The sequence below is a fragment of the Anser brachyrhynchus genome (assembly GCF_964034855.1).
Source record: "Anser brachyrhynchus genome assembly, chromosome: 13".
NCBI classification, from domain to species: domain Eukaryota; kingdom Metazoa; phylum Chordata; class Aves; order Anseriformes; family Anatidae; genus Anser; species Anser brachyrhynchus.
This window is the reverse complement of record NC_137708.1, coordinates 12,264,960-12,278,299: the sequence shown is the minus strand read 5'-3', so window position 1 is coordinate 12,278,299 and position 13,340 is coordinate 12,264,960. Positions and strand designations below refer to the sequence as shown.

The following is a 13,340-nucleotide window of genomic DNA, read 5'->3' as shown; positions in this document are numbered from 1 at the left end:
TAAGTTGACAGATTGGATTCCTTTGCACTTTCAAGACCCTGAGCTAATCCTCTTTTAAGAAGTAAAAAAAGAATTAGCATCAAAGCACCTTTCTGCGATGGTTTTTTTTTTTTCTTGTTCTTGACAGACTTTGATTTATTACAATACCCTGTAATGCAGGACTCTTTAATAAGACTGACAGATTTTTCCAATTTAGCAAATTACAGTCAAATCCGATATCTTGGTATGGTTTATTTATTTATTATTGTGCTTACTTTATTATATTAAATTTTGTACTCATAGGGCAAGGCACACTGAAGACATGTATAGAGTAAAAGTATATGCACAGTACTTCCAATTCTATAATAATAAAATGACAAAAATATCAGCCTTTCTCTTTGCAATTATTCTCTTGAGACTAATAAATAAGGTTATGAGACTACAGGGAATAGAATAAGGATAAGTCACTGGTGTGATATTAGAATTGTGTTAGTGGAAAACATGAACAAGAAATGATTTCTTGAAAGCTTCTAAGAAAAAAAAAAACACAAAACAAAAGGGGAAAAAATATATATATAACTCAGATTCTACCTACAGAAAGAATGCTCTACTACTTCCTCAGATAACAAAAGTGCCCCCAAAACAAAATCTGTACAGTTGCCAAAGGCAGGGTAAAGAAGGGTTTGTGTTATTCCTAAAAAGACTGATGATTTTTAGCTCGCCCTCGTAATCATTTGTAAAGTACTATGAAATTGTCTGACAAGAGTTTTTATTATGTATATATATTTAATCTTAACTTCCTGCCTGACCTATTGTTTACATCTCTCAAATTTTCCAATGATATTAAGATTGTCAGCAGCTCCTATTAGACTGAAGTGTGGTTTTGTTTTCAAAGTAGCCATTTCAGTGTATTTCCTTTCATTTTCTGCCTTTTGGAAAGGATTTCAACAGGGTGAAAACATCCAAGTGCCACATGATGTCTTTTCATTGGCGATCATGACAGACAGAAATGTTAGGGCAAAACTGAATGTTCCCATTTCTGATAAGCTCAGCCAAAAGCCCCCTCAGCCAACTTCAGAACTGAATCTCAAGCACAGTGGAATAAAGGACATATACTTCTGCCTTCAGAGGAGAAAAAGGGAGGAGGAAAGCACTCTTGATCTGTGCTCAACACGTACAAAGGCTGCACTGAGAATAGCCAAGCAGGACAAGAACGCAGCAGGACCCCCTGCGCAGCTGGTACCAACAATTAGTACCTGTTCACATGAACAGATACAGAGTGCTTCAGCTAAGGTTAGTTCACGTGAAATGGTCTGACAGGAAGTTTTTATTTTAGTTATTTTTAAATTTTACTTTCTTGGCTGACCTTTTTTTTTTTTTCATCTTTCACATTTTGCACTGATGTTAATTGAGCTTGTCATCAGCTCACATTCACAACATCTTTCCAGACAAGTTACCCAAAGTTAATTTTTAGCATAATATTCATGCATTCATAATTCAATATTCACATTTTCCAAAATAGTTTAAAGCAAGGTATAAGCAGTAAGAGGATTAGCATTGAATATTCAGATGTAGGTAAAAGAAGGACATCACTGTGCACTGTTATGAATAGAATCTCTGTAATTGTTTCCAGAATAAGTCAGTGTTAAGATTTTGTTTATGCTTGTGAGGTTTTATATATAACTCTCTGATGTCCATGGAAAACATATTGGCTCCAACAAGCTTTAGAAGAGGCATGTAAAGCCAGAAATGGCATCTTTTGCTAACAAATGTCTGTGGTAGTACCTCTCTGACTGAATCTTCTGAATTCAGTGACATCTACTAGTAATCTCAAATGACATAAACTACATTAATCTGAGGACTACCAAAGAGGTTAGAAAGATTCATATTCGTAAAAGGTACTTCCTGCTGTAGAGAAAATTAGAGTTTACTTTGATACCATTCAGTAGGAATTCAATCCACAACAGGCAGTGCAGTCAGCATGTTTACATGTGTAATCTTTTCAAGGAAGATATGAATTTCACCTCCTTGAGTTGAATTAAATGTGGCAGGGGCCACGCACACCAGAAATGATTCAAAGTGAGAAAAGTTTCATTATGAATATATGGAGCTGTTTAGTGATTAATCTCAAGATGTCACCCAGAAGCCATATAACACCTAGTTCAAGTCATTGTAAAAAAAAAAAAAAAAAGAAGAAAAAAAAAGAAAAAAAAAAGAGAGAGAGAGAGAGAGGAGAGGCCTGACTGAACCTATTTTCCTGATTATGTCCAGTCCAGGGTATTAACAGGTAGACTAGTTTTTGGATAAAATGTTGTTCTTTTTTTGTACTGTGCTTGAAACATTCAGATAAAATGAATTAGCACTTTAATAAATAATTGCACACAGCAATGAGAGGCAGATTATGAGATGTAAATGGCTTAACTTTGCTCTTTTCTGGTTTCATAAATATGAAAAAGGGTCTTAGTTAGCTGTTACCCCCACCAAACAGTACTGAGTTCTATATCTGCCTGATGCAGGTCAAGCCCAGCTGCCCCAGATAGTTAATCCTTGTACTAGGTCTTTAGTCTCTGAAAAATTCATCAAAATAAATAAACAAACAAACAAACAAATAAATAGAAAAGAACCACTAAGGAGAGACCCAAAAATAATTACGAGATAGCATCAAACATGGCAACAGCGTTTATATTTGAAACTGATCTGCTAAGGAGAAAAAGGGGAATGAACACCTGTAACAGCTGAATTAAAGCTCTGAGGAGTTAAGAAAATTACAATGGAAGATGGCAGTATTGGTGCTGAACCAAAAGCCCAAGGAAAATGTCTAATCTGCAAGAGTCTGCTTTTTAGAACTTAGAAAACTTTTTTATACCTTGATTGGATAAAGCGCACTAACAACAGTACTACTTTAGCCCTTTCTGTTGTATCCTTGAATTGATTTCTTTTAAAAGAATAGCATCCTTCATCCCCCATTTAAACTTAATAAAATAAATGAACCAAGAAACCTGGGCCTTTGCAGAAACAAGAGCCCTTCTTGTGTTTGTTAGACAGAAGGTAGGCAAGACAGTTTAATGACCAATTCATGATGAATATTACTGCAAGATTTACTATGCAGCAAAAACAATGCAAATAAGCGAGAAGTCGGGAGGCAGGAAGGAAAGGAGAAAAGGTGCATAGTCAGAGTATGCAAAAGTGAAGAATAAACTAGGTATAAATCCAACTTTGATTTTGTATCTTTCATTCAAATCAAGAAAAATGTGCGTGGATTATACTACCTCCTTGCATGGATTTCAAGCTTTTAGAAAATTGACTTTAGAAAGTCATAACTATACTCTAGAAGTCTCTGAGGATATTCTTCTTTTATATCCTTTATTTATCCCTTTTATCTTTAATTATTTAAAATTTCTTTGTAGCTGCTTGCGAAGTCAAATAATTGAGAGAGACCGTACCTGGAGAATCCTCTACATCCACTTCTAAAGGAATTTTGTTCTCAAGGCTCATTAGGTCCACTCCTTCAAGAGCTCTGATGGCCTCACCCAGGACATACAGATAATGTGACATAGTGAGCACTGTAGACAAAAGCTTATTGTAGATGTAACACTGGCTGTTAAACAAATAATTAAAAAAGAGAAAAAAAAAGTGTGCCATTGAATCTGTAGGATCAAGAGCTGTCGTGAAGTGGACAGAAGGGACAGTGCATTACAACCAGTATAAAGGCTAAGTTTGAGTACTGTGAACTAGATGGGCTGTTTGCAGGGACAGAACCAATGCTTCTAGCTGTAAATGAAGGAGCTGTCATGACCTCAACAAACAAAATGTGAAAAATTGTCTCTTCTCACTGGACACATTTGGCAGGTCAGGCAGAAAGTGTATACTGCAAGGTGAATGAGGAGGCAAGAGAGAGGTGAAGAACACATGGAGGATATTTATCAAATTGCAGATGGTTGCCTATCACTGACAGACAGGGATACAACAACTAGTTCTCTTCCACTGCTCTCAGGTAGATCCTCCAGCAGGCACTTAGTACAATCCTTACCCTGCCCTCCTGACAGAGTGGGAGATTGCTGCACCCGTAATTCACAGACACAAAACTGCTTGCATGTACTTTCAAAATACATCTGCAAATGATCCAATGTACAGTAGGGTTGTTCCAGTAGCTGATGCCCATGAGACCAGAAATGATACAAGGTTTGCAGAGGAGAGTTAATATACTTTCTTAGAACAAATGATTCAATAGGAAAAAAATGGACAACTCTGAGGTGCACTTCTAGAGGCACAAACCTTTCTTCAGGTAACAGCAGTTTGAACAGCAGTTATTTGTACTAATAAAGATGTTTCCTATTCCTACAAAACTCTCCTGGCAAATTTTTTTTTAGAGAACATCTGATTCCCTCCCAACACACACTGCTGTGTTTTAATTCATATCCAGTGTTCTTGATGTGATGAGAAAAAAAAAAAATCTGTCATATCTCCTACAGTCTTCCTTTGTAACGGTACTCATTATTGCTCAAGTCTGTATAAGGAATAGATAATGCATGTTTTGTTTTTTTGACAACTACTCATTTCAGCAAGAGTTTAGATGTGTAGGACTGTGTAGACATAGGATTTAAGCAAGCACTGTTTAAATCAAATTTTGTTTTTAAAAGCTTGATTGACATGGCACTATGCCATGTGACTGCTATGCAAATTATAACTTGTATCCACTAGAAAACAAAAAGTAGAAAAAGTTTGAGTTTTCTTTTGGGTGTGCCAGACCAGGCAAAAAGTTTCCTACTTTGAAGGGATTTGTTTTAGATGCCAGAAGCAGAACAAATTAGTACTGAAAATATCAATCAATAAAAATTTGCAGGTAACGTCTCACTTGTGATAGCCAGAGTGCTTTCTGCTGGCCTTTTAAGAGATGCTTTACCTGATCCTTACATGGCTTCCAGTGACGATGATAACAGCAGTTCAAGTGATTTGCTCTGGGCCTGGGTCTGCTGAGTTCTGGAGAACATCACCAGCTATTTTCAGAGCAAGCTTCTCAGCAAGCTTTTCTAGGAGTGACAAACAAGATGCCCTGCAGCTGCAGATGACGACCTGGGATGAAGGTGTTCTTAGACTGTGGCTGAGCAGGTAGGCTTCCAAAATTCAGCTCAATTGGTACTGAAAATAATCCTGCAATAGTTTTCAGATTTTAGCCTCTCAAAAACAAACAAGCAAAAGGTCACATACAAAGATATAAAAAGGAGTCAGGCATCCCAGATACGAAGTTGGCCAGAGGAAACAGAACAAAGTTTTATTCCCATGATAATTGTATCATCCCCTCCTTTTAAAAGACTTTTCAGGCCAGCCAACCTAGCCCTTGCCCTGAGTACCTGTCTCTTACAGATGGGAAGAAGTAAGAGCTGAACTACTTGGGTTATGACTGCTCACACAGCCTGCAGGCTCTGAGAGTCTCTCCGCTTAAGTTATGCAGTTCTGACCTTTCTTGCACTTCAAGGAAGGTGAGGACGTCTGCTGTCTCCCAAAATGTCTCGACATCACTACCACAGCAGGTTTTGTGCTAAGGCTTCTAACTAGTGGAGATGAACCAGCACCTTTTTTCACATTTTCTGAGTCTGATTTTGGTTTCCTCTGACAAAGTAAATTATTATTATTATTATTATTATTATTATTATTATTATTATTATTATTATTAATGAACAACAGTGACAACAGAAACCTCTCAAACTCAACTGTCCAGTAATTTCGGTATCATACCTACTGATATTCTGTTATGGCAGTCTTAATTCATAAAATAATGAGTTTTTTAGATGTATGTGTGGGTTGAAGGTTCTTGAGACAGGCTCCAGTTTTGTTGGTTTGTCTCTCCTGTGGTGTTATCCATACCTTTTTTTCCCCACACTGTATTAGATATAATTTTTAGCACATGTGCATCTTTACCCACTGTCACTTCCTCTAAAACATTTGCATCTTTCTGACATATGGCAACAGTGCCTTGGCATATGCTTTTTAAGGGGAGATGTCACCAGTTCTGCAACCACAGGTGGGATGCCAGAAAGGCAGCATCCTCCCATAGTGGCACAATTTGCATGCTTGCAGCTGGTGCTTGGCACTGTGGATTACTGAACTGAAGTGACACCAAGGGAAAGATTGATCTTTACACCTTACAAATGATAAAAAGGGAAGGGATGTGGTGGTGGTTAGTTGACAGATTTCTGTTTTAAGCATCATCCTCTCTTCCAGCTTCAGACTTGTTCACTGGTTTCATCATCATGGCTGCTTTATTTGAGAAAGGAAAGGCAAACCAATCCCAAAACACTTCTTAAACACATTATTAGAGCTCACACTGACTATCAAACTAAGAAGAAACCACTTCTCAACTCATCCAGCGTAACTGTAAATGTCTTTTTTGCAAACTCAGGGTAGCTTGGTACCCTCAGGAATCAAACACAGTGTAACCCTCTTAAACTCCCTCTAACTGCAAAGCCAAATTGAATTACAGGGATTTCCTGAAGGTAAGGAGCATATGCCCAGAGGGTAGGAGAGAGAAGCTCGGCTGCCATGCAATTAGATGACTGGCGATATGAGCTTCTAGAATAGTTTTAGGTTCAAATTCTACCTATGTCACTCAGACTATTAAACACATTTCTGATAAAGGTAAATGCATCACTCCCTTCTAATAATTCTGTAGGATGATGATTTTTAATTTTAACCTCTAGCTAACAAAAGGCGATAAGACTAAGAAACCCACAATACATTTTTAAAGTTAAAAAGTTCTAGAGAGTTCTGAAGTTCTTCAGAGCTAGACGCAATTTTTGGAAATTCTCTCAAAATTTAAGTACAGTGCCTGAATTAAATTTTTTTTTTTTTTCTTCTGCTCAAACCTGGTAGTGAAGCGACTAAAATCATGCTGTCAGACCCCCCGTATGGGATTCAGACAGAACAGACAACACGAAGCTGTGCACGATGGACAACGTGGTGCAGTAGCTGAATGAGAGCCAGGAATCTTCCCACTTCTGCCAATCCTGTTACCCTTAGAATTCCCCAAAGCCAGAATTTCCCTGATATTTACAGTATTTAACAGGTGTCTGTGACAGGAAATCTAGCTAATGATGGTGAAAGCAATTCTGTTCTTAACTTATGCACTAGATTTGAAAAGAGATTTTTTCACTCCAAAGCTGTTCCCAAAACAAGACTGAAAAACAACCCAATTATATCATAAACCTGCACTGTCAGTCACACAAAAATAAGGGATGAGTCTAATTAAATCCTTTACATGCACGTTTTCCCCCCATGTCAAACTCGATCATTAATGCCTTAACAACCAGTCATTCTCTTCCAGCTGACAGTGAAGAAATGATTTTACTTGTGGAAGAAAAGAGACTACAGCATAACTTAGCGGTCTGCAATCTACCCAGAGAAAGATTTCAAAGGAGAAAGACGGGGAATTATACCATTCAACCAGGTGATATAATGGGGCTTGTACTCAGCTAATGCTATAAGGCATATGCCACTTACACCAAAGAAACAGGGCTGGTCTGAGTTCATATTTTAGGTTCTTTTCTTGATTGGGTAAGATTGTGTATTATTAAATAAATATATCAGTATTTAAGTTTACATTAAGACTGAAATCTATTTTAAAATTAGCTTTACTTTGTTTAATGATTACCAAAGATGACAAATCATAAAATATAAAACAATACACATTTTTTGTTAGGATTTTCATATAACTTTAAACCTTAAAATTTCCATTTTACATTCACACTAACCCAAGCCTACAATTCATTCAACATATGTTTTACTGTAGAGTGTTTTAGGAAGAGCAATTTCTTGCCACAGCTCAGGTTCCCAGTCAACTGCAGACATCTTTAAAGTATAACTCTTCAGTAAAGACAGGATCCTGGCAAGCTAAGTATTCATATTTGCAGCTGTCACTGCTTTCACAATCACTTCTTCACTTGCAATCTTAGACTGCTAAATCCTTCCCAGATATGCAATCCAAAATACTACAAAAATGCCTGGTTTAAATGCTATTTTATCCACATCCCATTTGGAAACAATTAAGTAACTTTAAAATTCACTGCAGGTTTTGTTTTTTTTGTTTGTTTTTTTTTTTAGCATGCCTTTCTACAAGCAGGTTTTTTGTGAATCCTTAGCTGATACACTACTATCATTACACTACTAACTCGGGTGGTCATAATTTATGGGAAAATGCAACTGTGCAATGATGAACACAAAGAAGACAAACTCCGTTACTCTGTGTTGCCGAATTTAATGACGCGGTTATTGTGTACATGTAAAGTGTGTTTACCTGTGCTTCCTTACACGATACAACCCGTCAAAGTTTTGACAAGGAAGTGCTTTGCAAATTGCTCTTACCTGGACTTCTTTTAAATCAAATTACCTGAAATTGTTATATGTTCTGTAATGTGGAAAAATACTCTTGCCAAAATCCAAGCAAGTGTTGATTTTAGCAGTTTATCCAAATCTATGTTTAGCAGAACTGTCGTTACCAGAAAAGCTTGAGAATATTTTAATCATTAATGCTCTTTAGAACATTTTGGATGGTAATCTAGAGACTTGGGGGCTAAAAGCTTACATGGAATGGTCTCTGTGCTACTACATCTACCACATATACTAGAGAATGCCTTGCTTGAAACTCCACTTTTATATCTCATTCCACAAAATAAGCAGCAGCGACTTTGATGTGGAAAGAGATGATATCACAGCTAGAAATGGTAGCAGTCAAGAAATAAAACCGTAGATGTGTAACAGAGGTTTCCTAAGTACTCTTCACTGAGGCATGTTTTGTAACTGGCTATAAATTACATTTATCAAATATGAGATAGCAGAAACTGTTTACTGAACATTTAAAACAAGGCATGAGATTCCTCAGAAAAGCAGGAAACAGCTTTCTCATGCCACAGATATTTTTGAGATTTCTATAGTTGTGCATTATGGCAAATGTGTGGTTTTTGTTTGTTTGGTTTTTGGGGGGAGGGGGGAATGTGATTGTTTGATTTTTGTAACGAAAACTAGAGGTCTCCTCTCATCCTTTGCTTTAAAAATCATTGTATTTTTCAAACAAATATTTCTGAAACTAACGAACAAAACCCAATTCCCAGGGGATCTGTATCTCATGGCTGAAGGAATCTTAAGCTGAATTATTCTAAAGCTGCGGCTTGAGTTCATCCCTTATGACACTAGGCACTCTATGCAGAGAGAAATATCATTTGTGGCTATTTAGGTAACTAATAAGGGAATCATTTTACACTTTTAGAAACAACAAAGCATAAGCCAGCACATACATAAATCTCTTAATTCATATACAACATTTAAAATGCTTATATATTGCCAGCATTTGTTAACAGGGCGTGATAAACAAGTTCAGAAAATTTCAGCAGTGAGAACAATGGGTTGTTGAAAAGTGTTCATCTGTTTCTCCTAAATAAATGACACCCTTGCAAGCTTGAGCTGATGCCGAGTCTGGCTACAGGTTCATGAAAGTACTAATCAGTCCATAAATGAAAACAATAAAGGTGTGGAAATAGTACCAAATAAATTCTTATCATTTTTAAGTGACAGGTCAATATCCTGTTTGCTGGAAAAAAGAAAAAAAAAAGTTGGTATTTTTCTATTAATGTACACCAAGCTCTCTAAATGGCAAGTAAATGGATGTCAAATATATTTTGCCTTATTTGTCAAAGACAAATATTCTACCTAGGAATCATATGAAATTATGAAGTCAGATTTTCCAACAAGAAATAAATATACAGGCAATTTATCAGTCCCCACAGGAAATTAGTCACAATATTACTTGTATTTTCTTATGTATTGTTAATAATCATGCATATTAAAACATGTATGTTATAATTCATGAGATTTAGACACTAAAGAAATTCTGAAAATGGATATACAATTTTAGAAGCTCATAAATATACATGACTAAACCCTCATAAATAGCAACATATCTATCCAGCTAAGAAATGTGCTACTTTAGTGTTTTTATAATCATGCACTAAAATGAGATGAGGCATCTACCAGTAGTTGCTGGAAAATTGAATGCACACATACCCTTGAATATCAGAAACAATGGCCAATGGGCCAACTAGTGGCGCTGGATTCAAAGCCTCTTAAAATCAGTGGAATGAGCCAAACTTCAAAATGCTCAGATCAGTTCTTCTGTGATGTTTTAGAAAAGAAAAAATACATATATAATAATAATGAGAAAATAATGAGAAAAGTCAGGTATTGGAGTGTTACTACGAAAAGCCACTCAAATTACAAGGTTGGGTTTACTTTGAGTTGCTGTCTTATACAACTTACCTCATGTATACAGCTGTGTATAAACAGGCTTGAACATACTGAAGGCTTCTTTGTAATTTAAGGTAGTTCTTCCCGATATAAACTAAGAAAAGTTAGCAAAGATTTTAAAGATTTCATAAGAAAATCGTAAGTGTTCCTTCATCCCAAAATATTGCAATTCTGGTGGACTTCTTTAATGAGGCTTTTTAGCATCTTAAATGTTATAATTTTAAGAAGTGATTTCACAGTGAAATGGGATGTTTATTTTTTTTCCTAAAAAAAAAAAAAAGGTCATGCAGAATTTCCAAGACAGTATTTCCCTGAAGAAAAATATGCTGCAGAAAATTTCTCAAAAGCTCAACTAGAGAACCCTTTACTATTTAGTAAGCTTTTAGGTTTTGCTCTCAAATGTGATATTTTCATTATATCAGAAACAAAAATTACTTGAAAATTACATATTCTCCACCTATGCATTATTTTTACCTTATTTATGTATGTCATGTTAAGACTAACTGAAGGTGTCTGTCAAAAAGAAGTAGAGTTCTGTGTCCAGCTGTTTCAGTCAACACAGTCAGGAGCAAGCCTGTGCTACCTGGTGACCTGATTTCTGTCTGAGACCTGAGACACCTCATTCACTTTAGCCATCATCAGAATAATAGAACATGCACAGTGAGTTCACTGAACCCGGAGGTAACCTTCATATTTTCATATTCATATTCATAAAACGAGTAAACCTTCATATACAGTGCTTTAGATACCAGCTCCTTTTATTTTTCATTATAAGAATAAAACAGGCGCTTATTATTATTAATGTCTTTTTAAATTAAACAAGAACATACTAACAATTTAATCACTTTCTTTTCCTCGTTTATGTATGTATTCACATATGTCACACACAAAAAAGTAATTTATCAGTCATGCAACAATGGAAACTTTATCAGCAGTGGAATCTCAACAGAAAATAGCTTTCTTCTTCTTCTTCTTTCTTTTGAAAGTGCAAATTCTCCTATTGTGTTGCCCTGCTAGCACATATCCTTTTGCTTTTCTATGCCTTTTATATAAGATACGCTCCTGTTCAGTGCAGAGTTCTGTTCACAGTACACAACGAATGCTTATGAGGGCAAAAGTCATCAACATGACCCTATGGCATGTTGTATAAACTGAACCAAAGAGGCACACAGTTGAAAAACAGTAGGAGACAGCAATGCAACCTTAGCAGTCCCTACTCATGCTATTCTAGTTTCTAGTTCTTGTGTGATGTTTATTGCTCCTAAATTCTGTCTTTGTTGATTTCTGCTTGTAGGTTGGTATAGGTTTGTTTCCTGGCATATCTCTGACACCACTCACAGGAACAGCTCTATGCAGACAGAAGGTTTTTTTTTTTCAGGGAAGACAGAAGCCTCTTCAAAGTAATGACTTTGAATCCTTGGTTCTAGTGAAATTCCTATTAGGAGTGCACTGATCTCCTCACTACAGCTAGGACTTCAACCAACCACCATGAGTCATTGTAAAATTCTGTACTTGGTAGACAAGTAATTTAATCAATAATGGATCTCCTCTAGAGATTTGTGCTGTTGTTTTATGTTCAGTTTACGTTAATATGCACAGTAACATTGCTGACTGGGGGCTCCTTCAACTCCTCCTATGTTATCTGTACATTTCTACCCTTAGAGAACTGGTTCAAGCATGCATGTAGCTAAATGATAAACCAGGCCGAGGAAATGATCCATCTGAAAAGTGACTCAGAAAAATGGCAACAACGTCAACAAAACTATCAAAGGTTACAACGAGGAGGATGCCTACTTCTGCCAGTAGAGGTAAGGAATTAGGCTGGAGAGGGAAATAAGTGGTGCCACATCACAGCTTCAGCAGACTGGAAGATTGCAGTGCTGTTCCTTACCTTACACCATTTCTTCCGCACTTTACTTCTCTTTTTACTTCATGATCTAACAGGTGCCTCTTCCAGAGTTTCTGTCTGTAGAAATGACAATTAAGGACAATTAAGAAAACATGTAAGAAAATAATCAAACTGTGAGCTTGTATTTCACAACAACTCACTGTTCTTAGAGCTGTACATTCTTTAGAATCTCTTCTTGATGAGGTACAATGTTAGAACGCACAGCAAATAAAGATTTATTATCTTGCAAAAATGTTCAAGCTAAAACTAGGACCTTATAAAAGTCTTAGAAAAATCCTGCAAGGCACTGAAAAATGTTCTGAGCACTTTGACTCTAAGGTCATGCAGCCAGCGTGCTGGAAGACTTTGGTTTCAGTCTCTCTTCTAAATTAGGCAACACAGAAAGCTGGACCTGCACTTTCTACAAGCCAGGTAAGTGCCCTAAACATTGTTCTCCCAGCTGCCTGGGGAAAGGATGGGCCTTGCTGTTTTGTGCATTGTTCTCCAATAGAAAACTTTTGGTGAAACTCGTATATCACCACAAGAGCTTTTCAGTTTAAATGAATCTTTGCTTTCTGATGAATCTTTTCTTTTTTTTTGCCACTAAGTCAGGGAGATAAAAAGAGATACCACCTTGTTCTGAAAAACATGAGACGTTTATTGTTCAGGCTTGACAAAGCCTGGCTTGGATGGAAGGTGGAAAAAAAATGAACAACTGAAGTGTTTTTACATTTCACAAGAAAAAAGGAGTTTATTCCCCAGACCAGCATCATCTTCTGCTCTATTTTGGTGGAGCCAAGAAAAAGATAATAATAAAGGAAATGGAGGGGACAGATGAGAACTCTTCTTTGAAGAGTTTTGAAGCAGAGATAGGAAGCTTATGAGGGACTTACAAGATGCAAGGTTTCTACCCATACTGCTACACACAGATCAGCTCAGCGAGGAAACATGGCCTGTATGACAGAAAATAACATAGCTTCAGACAGCCAGGGCTTGCGCTGGAAAATGAAAGAAGAGATTGAAGAGGAACTGCGAAGTATGCAGAGAAAAAAGGTGGATGAAAGTCAAGGCTGGTAACAGAGGTTCCATCACAGTCATTCCATACATCCCTCATAGGAGTCACGGGCAGTGAGCTTGCATGGGGAGGACTGACAGTATTGCACTAAGGCCTTGGATGATT

General features: G+C 36.8%; 1 protein-coding gene and 1 long non-coding RNA gene across 7 annotated transcripts in view; one reads left to right on the top strand and one right to left on the bottom strand.

The window, feature by feature from the left end:
• LOC308176931 (uncharacterized protein) overlaps positions 1 to 12,188 on the top strand; it is a 112,037-nt gene extending 99,849 nt beyond the window's left edge. The window contains exons 4-5 of one of the 5 annotated variants that reach the window (XM_080553404.1): positions 920 to 1,272; positions 3,387 to 4,816. The gene's annotated coding sequence lies outside the window, so the exon portion shown is untranslated. The other 4 variants (XM_080553400.1, XM_080553398.1, XM_080553399.1 and 1 more) reach the window with 4 other exon arrangements.
• The window catches only part of LOC308176932, a 38,436-nt gene extending 26,197 nt beyond the window's left edge, over positions 1 to 12,239 (bottom strand). The window contains exons 1-4 of one of the 2 annotated variants that reach the window (XR_013938742.1): positions 12,164 to 12,238; positions 10,285 to 10,366; positions 10,033 to 10,140; positions 4,883 to 5,130 (exon numbers count right to left, since the gene is read on the bottom strand). This is a non-coding gene — a long non-coding RNA (uncharacterized lncRNA). Of the gene's footprint in view, positions 1 to 4,882; positions 5,131 to 10,032; positions 10,141 to 10,284; positions 10,367 to 12,163 lie in introns of both variants that reach the window. The other variant, XR_013938741.1, reaches the window with a different exon arrangement.
• Between the last annotated feature and the right edge of the window lie 1,101 nt (positions 12,240 to 13,340).